Source organism: Octopus sinensis, linkage group LG3 (assembly GCF_006345805.1).
Source record: "Octopus sinensis linkage group LG3, ASM634580v1, whole genome shotgun sequence".
Lineage (NCBI taxonomy): Eukaryota > Metazoa > Mollusca > Cephalopoda > Octopoda > Octopodidae > Octopus > Octopus sinensis.
Genome location: NC_042999.1, coordinates 125,430,289 through 125,436,471, shown reverse-complemented (window position 1 = coordinate 125,436,471; position 6,183 = coordinate 125,430,289).

Here is a 6,183-nt window from a genome sequence, read left to right as displayed (position 1 = left end):
CTGCTGAGGACATGCGTAAGCTCGCGAGGAATGAAGCCAGTATGCTCCGATGGATGTGTAATGTCAGTGTGCATACTCGACAGAGCGTTAGTACCTTGAGAGAAATGTTGGACCTAAGAAGCATCAGTTGTGGTGTGCAAGAGAGACAATTGCGCTGGTATGGTCATGTGGCGAGAATGGATGAAGATAGGTGTGTGAAAAAGTGCCAATCCCTAGCAGTTGAGGGAACCCGTGGAAGAGGTAAACCCAGGAAAACCTGGGACGAGGTGGTGAAAATATTTCTTTGTTGCAATAATTTAGGTATTATGTTTACCGATGACATGCCTATTAACAAAATTAATATGTTGAATACATAAGTGAGAACTTTATGGTTTCTGATTTACATCATCTTACTGAAGTTAATTTTGTCTTTCAATGCTTTGAGGTTGGGTTGATTAAACTAATTATAATCATATTGAAACTAGTCTTCCCTTCTGACAAAACATTAGCAGAATTAAATTGATATTATTTATGCACCTTAAAATTACATTAACTCATCACAGCATTCACTATTTTATTAGCTCATTTCACCACGTCATATCATATATATTATATAAAACCAGTTGTATTAATATAAGTAATTTGAAATCTACATTGTCTTATCAAGAAGCTTTGCTCATGATAAAACATCCTTTCACTCCAAATCTATTTAACATTATTCACACATTTTCAGTTTTTCAATCCTCTCACACTTCACTTACCTTGAGATTTAAAAAAAAAAACTTGACAATTCATCTAATATAACTATGATCACCTTGGAATAAATCAGTACTTGACAGTGGTAAAGAAACTCAAGAGAGATGAACAGCAGATCTTCAGAGAATATTTGTCACTAAACTAATTAAATATTTTATACATCCTCATTTATCTTTATCTTCATTATGTATATGAACTAAATCAAAGTTTTGACAATTGTATTTTGATTTTTTTTTCAAAACACAACTGAAGATATTTTTCACATACTTTAAAATTCCTGCTAAAATATATTATTTATTCAACTAACTCTTGGTAAGAATAATCTTCTTGTTTATACCATTTGTTGTGTCTTTATTTCTTAAATGTCTCTCTCTTTTTTGTGGGGTGGAATGGGCAAAAATATAGTTGGTCTTCATGTTAACTTTTCAAAGATAACTACTTTAGAAAGATTTTTATGTATCATGTTTTGTGAATACATAAGCCAGAACTTTTTGGTTTCTGACTTTGTGAAAAATAGGGTAGTTATAGATTTTCAAAGGGTCAATCATTGGTTTATTGAATATCTGATGTTGAGAGTGACAGTGGAGTGTTTGTGACACTTGGGTAGAATAAACACCACAAGATATTTTTGTCTGAAAGTATTAATTTATATAGCCTTAGTACCTCTTTGTTCTGAGCTCAGCTTCCTCCAGGATTTATAAAGTAAGCAGCAATATTGTACCAAAGTTGATTCATTTAACAATAGCATTTGCACCAAAGTGAAATATTTACTGCTAAAGATGATACTGCCTTTCATCCTTTTGGGGTTGAAAAAGTAAAGTACTAGTCTAAAGAAGAGGATTGGCAGAATTGTTAAAGATTCTGAATAAAATGCCTTGTGTTTTATTGGTTTTTGTGCCTCCTAACTTTCTGGAGTTTTTGAGTGGTGATTTAATCCATCATTTGCTTAACACCATTTCTTGAAGCTTGGAGGCCTTCAGTTGAGTAAATTCTGTTGTAAACATTTGATGTATAGGGACAGGTCTTTTGTGTTTGTCAAGAGCTTACTTCCATCAATCTCAGACACCCTGAAAAATCAGAATGGTTTTGAATGTTGCCTCTCTCCTTGCTGATTAAATGCTAAAAAACTAACAAACAAAAACTGGTTAATGAGAATGTTTAACTTTTTGTTTCTACAGGATGGGCCAAAAGTCATGCACCAAAATGTTGAACATTTCATTTATATCACATTATTATTCATTTTGATCTTCATATACAAATATGTGTATTCATCATTATTTTATTCAATTTTTCAAAAAGTGAAGCCTGTCTTTAACAGTTCCAGAGCCTATTGAACTTATTTTGTGTGCAACTTTTGACCCACTCATTTCTGTGGAACTACATTGCTTTTTATTAAAGTCTATGAAGGCGGCAAGCTGGCACAAACATTAGCACGCTGGATAAAATGCTTAGTGGCATTTCGTTTGAAATCATTACTAAAGTCTATGAAAACATATGTTATAATAAGGTATGTTTTTCTAATAATTCATTCAAACAATTGTATTTTCAATGTCTACTTTTCTAAAAACATTTCAATTGATACTCTCAGCAGATGTTTAGAATATTAAACTTTTAAATAGAATTATTGACTAAACCACTGCTGCTAAATTAAATCACATTTAATAAGTTTGTAAAGTCATCTATCTATTTACAATACATTAAAAGTGAGCTTAAATCTTGCTTGCAATGTTATCCAGCCAAACTGGCACATAATGGGAAAATACTATGAATTAGTATGTGAATACAAATGGAATAAAACAAGGTTTGCATAAATTGGACAAGTGGTTGTTGAGATATTAGGGGTTTTCGGGGTATAAATACCCAAAACTGCGTAATTGGAAAATATTCTGAAAGGGAAGAAACTCTTACTTTTTGATTAGACACAGTGACTTGACAACGAAAAAATACAATTTGTTTTTTCTGTTTTCGCCTTTGTTAAACAATATTTTAATCGTTTAGAAATGTTTTTAAGTAAATGTGATTTCAAAAATGTAAGTTGTTTGTACAGTAAGTATTTATATTTTAGCTTTCTTTAAACATGATATTTTAATGATTTTAAAATTTATTTTCAACTGAATACCATTACAAAATTTTTTTGAGCATATTTTTAAGTGAAAATGACTTTAAAAATATGGTAAAAATTTTGTAAAAGACGCGTTCATAATCTTGGTGTGAAATAATTTTTTTCCATAGGTTTTTTTGAGTGCATTCAATGTATCTCACCTCTAAAGATTTGGCTGCTATTTCTAGCACGCCCTGCTACCACGTAACAGCTATTTGCGATGACGGACCCAAAATACCTGTTATGTGGTAGTAGGGCATGCAAGAAATAGCAGCCAAATCTTTCCTTTTCTGGGGAAAGGCGCTATTTATGTGTAATTTCGATGTCACATTTGTTGAAAGCATGCAAAATAACCTGAAAAAGAAAAGAAAAAAACTTACAAAACAAAACCTTGTTGCTGAGAAACTTTCCAGGTGACCCGACGGGTCACAGATAATCTAGTATATATCTATATATATGTAGAGAGAGAGATAGTTGACGACTTGACAAACTAGTCAAATGTGGTAGAATTAATTTAGCAGCAATCTGTATTTACTTTAGTAAGTACGTATTTGTCTTTAAATTAGTACTTTACTATTTAAGTACCTGATTCTCTGGAATCCTGGGAATTTATATATATATATATATATATATATATATATATACATACATATATATCATCATCTGCATATGGATGAGGACAGCTGCATAAAGAAGTGCTAAGCTCTAATTGTGGAAGGGGTAGACCCAAGAAGATATGAGACAAAGTTGTAAGAAAGGATCTTCAGACACTGGGCTTTACTGAGAAAATGACAAGGGACTGAGAGTTGTGGTGATTTCCTGTATTTGAAAAGATGCGTCAAGCTAAGTAAAATTGCTATCATCCATACATTCAGGCTTGTCCTTTACTGGTGCTGGTGCTGCATAAAATGCACTTGTGCTGCATAAATGCACCTGTGGTGGTGGCATATAGAAAGCAACCAGTACACTCTGTAAAGTGGCTGGCATTAGGAAGGGCATCCAGCCATAGAAAACTCACCACAACAGACAACTGGAGTTGGGACTGCTCTCTGGCTATCCAGCTCCATGTCCAACTATCTAACCCATGCAAACATGGAAAATGGACGTTAAATGATGATGATGATTTTAATGTTTGTTTTCCATGCTTGCATAGATCAAATGAGTGTCTTTTTTCTGCAGCGGATGCCTTTCCTGATGCAACTAATGCCTGTTTCCAATTGAGGTAACAATCTCCCATCTATCAGTCCAAACAAAAATATCTTGTGGAATTTATATTGTCAGAGTTACTCTCAGCATCAGCTATTCAATAAGCCACTTATTGACCCATTAAAAACATACAGTTAGTAACACTATTTTCTAACAAAATGCATGATATATAAAACAAAATTGTCAACACTGAATTTCAATCACTCTAATAATTAGCTACTTCAGTCTGTCCCTTGTGTATGTGCACTCATTAGATACTTGACACTTCAGCATAGTTCATAGTAATTTGTGTGCTTGAGATCACCTTAAAAAGGGAGAAGCAAAACGAATCGTGAGACTTCATACTTTTTAATTTTAATAATTTTTTATTTTAATAAAGCTAGAAAGTGGTGGAAACCTGCAGGAGGATATGTGCTGTGTACAGAGAGATTGCTCTTATGCAATTTGTGTGCCAGAAGTGGTTTGATTTTGATTGGGAAATTTTGGGCTAACTGAGATTAACAATGACAAAATGGAGTAAGTTGGCATTAACCTTCATTATACACCTAGGATGATTGCAGATATTCTCCATATATTCAAATCGAGTGGTGAAAACCATGTGTCAACAAGATTATGTCAGGTTTGATATTCAGGTCCCACATCATCTGAATGGGATTAACCTCATTCAACAGATTCCCATCTGTGATTACTTGCAAAAATATAAAGAAAACACTCCCTTTTAGAAAGGAATAGTGATGGGGAAAAAAACAAAACAAAACATTGTTTATAACAATGTGAATCACAATCATGGAAGTGGTGGCAAGTTCCCACAAACAACCTTCAAAGGGGGGACTTCACCTGATGAAGGTTATGACTTCAGTCTGGTGGGATAGGAAGGGTGTTGTCTTTTATGAGCTCTCTCACCCTTGGGCAGAACCATTAGTTCAGATGTGTACTGTGACCAGTGATCTACCAGAAGTGTCTGACACTTGCTAATTGTAGCAATGCTAGTCTACACCCTTCATATTCGCTCGATCGTGTGCCTTCAGATTTCCACCTCTTTTGGTCTCTTCAAAATTTATTGAATGGACAGACTTTTAACTCTGAAGAGGATGTAAAAGTTTACTTGGAAGAGTTTTTCACCTGTAAAGACAAGAAATAATGGATCTGCCCACAAAATGGCAGAAGATACTAGAACAAAACAGTAATTATATCCAAAATGGACCTTGTGGCCAATTCAGTATATATATATCTATGATGATATATATATATATATATATATATATATATATATGTATATATACACAAGGGAAAGTCAAGTTATCCGCACTTTCGCCAAAACTTTTTTTAAGTTGGCCACACTGCCATTGTACTAAAAAAGGTAATAGTCTTGTAGATATGTAAGATTTGATCTTGATTGCTCCAGTTTTCTTTCTTGTGTTATGGAGTAAACATGGCTGTTCCTCTGGCAGTGTGATCTGATTTCTCTCTTGCTAGCAGGGATAACTGCTTCCTGAGCTTTCTCACCTCATTATTACTGTGGTTACTATACTTTTGAAATATTTCATCTGCTGATAATTAGGTCAACTAAGTAAATGAAGTTGTCACTTACTTCAAGAGAGACCTCCAAGAATTTGAAAGAATTCACATACTGCTAACTACTCTTGCACATCTGTCACAAATGAAGACCTCTCTCAGTCTGCCACTGACTGCACATCTTGTGCATTGTAGTTTACATTGTGTACATTGTATGGAATTCCTATCTTATCTACATATTGAGCATGCATAGCCATTTCCAGCTGGTAACAATTTTGTATTCTTTACTGTTAACCAAAACATTTGTTTTGGTTCGGTTAACTTCAAGATTCTAGACTTTGCTTCCACATTTGGAATTTCTCTAATTCTTTGACAAATTTAGCTATGGGAATAGGTAATTAGCAAACAGAAGTTCTCATGGGCAGCTAGTATATAAGTAATTTGTTATGGCCTTGGGAACTATAACAAACAGGAGGTAAAGCATTGAGTTTTAATGGATGCCTATCTGAAAGCTAAATTCATTGCTTAACTTGTTGCTGACTTTCACCTTACTGACAGCATCTCTGAACATGGCTCTTATATATCTTTCATTCATAGCTAGTTTTCTTAACAGTCACTAGACTGTG